Here is a 1,439-nt window from a genome sequence, read left to right as displayed (position 1 = left end):
TCTTGCCTTCCACGATGCGGAGGGAGCAGCAGGTTTAGCTTGGCCTCCTTTCAAGCATTTGAGTGCAGTCAAGTACTTACTGACAACGAAGATGTGCCCACTCATTCGCCATCTAGTAAGGGATTGTTCCCTCAGTAGATCTATGCTGAAAAATGGTTTATTGATGTCGGAACGAGTGGCCAGTTCTGCATAGGTTAGTCTCGGATATAATCAGTACTAGACTTAAAAGTAAACAAAGTTCTATCCTGCAAAATGTGAAAGAAAACGGAGTAGAGTCGCTATCAACACTCATTCGGAAAACTAAAGAAATAGAAAGTATGGGACATGTTAATCTCTTTGAAATTAAACGAAGTTGACGCTAAGTTGTTAGCCAAAATTAATTGTAAAGGGGTAAGACTTGGCTGGTTCAATACAGATTGAATCCTCTTCCTCCAGACCCCAAACCATCATCTTTGTCTACCATGAAATAGAATTGAGTGATTCAACACTATTATGCTTCTCATTGCATAAGTGAATCTACAAAGGAGTGAAAATTGTGCCCAGTATTAGAAATCACATTATTCTCAAATCAGCCCGATGAACTACACCTAGTGAGAACATTGAGTGATGTATACGTGGTGTGTTTTTCCCTTTGTTGTCGGGTCACCAACTACAAGCAGCAATTAATGCTCAGAATTGGTCTGAAAGTCAAACAGCTGCACTTAAACACAAATGCAGGTTTTGACACTAGTATAGTATTTGATGAAATGCCGAACACATGGTCCATGCAATAAGGCTTTAACCATTCACAAATGGCATATCTGAAATGGGGCGTTGGTGTGGGAACTCTTTTGCTTGAAAATAGGAGACTATTAAAGAACTGACCATTTGAAGCATAAAGATGTGGCAAATTTCACTTCATAGCGTAAAGCACTTTCCGAGCCATTTTAGCTGAAACAAATATGGCAAGAAGGAGGCGACCACGACAAAGTCTTTTATTTGTTATCTAAACTGAGAAGAATGGTGGCTCAGTGTGGGAAAACACAGAATGATGCAGCTGCGTATGAGAACATTGAAAAGGATATAGCGATACAACAAATGTTACTCTTCATCAAATTCTCCGTATTGTTTGCTAGGCAGAGTCAAATAATTAATGGTATTTAAACTTAAGCCAAAACTAAGGTAGCCGGCAAAATGAGGCAGAATTGAAACACCAACTACCATTCAGCAATGCGTAGATGTTGCGAATTGTGGTGCGTTGATAGGAATGGCTTACTCTCCTTTTTCCTATCACATATCTTGCTCTTCGCCTACTAGACGACTTCTGCATACACTCACTGCGCGTGTGACATGATGTCTCCTGTGGACGATTCCACATCCGACGAACATATTTGCTCTTATCAAGGTGCACGGAGAAGCATTTGGAGACCAAATACAACGTACATTCGCGCCACAAATCC

This window comes from Echinococcus granulosus (assembly GCF_000524195.1).
Source record: "Echinococcus granulosus chromosome Unknown EG_S00120, whole genome shotgun sequence".
NCBI classification, from domain to species: Eukaryota; Metazoa; Platyhelminthes; class Cestoda; order Cyclophyllidea; family Taeniidae; genus Echinococcus; species Echinococcus granulosus.
The sequence above is the reverse complement of the archived record's forward strand: the minus strand, read 5'-3'. Positions refer to the sequence as shown.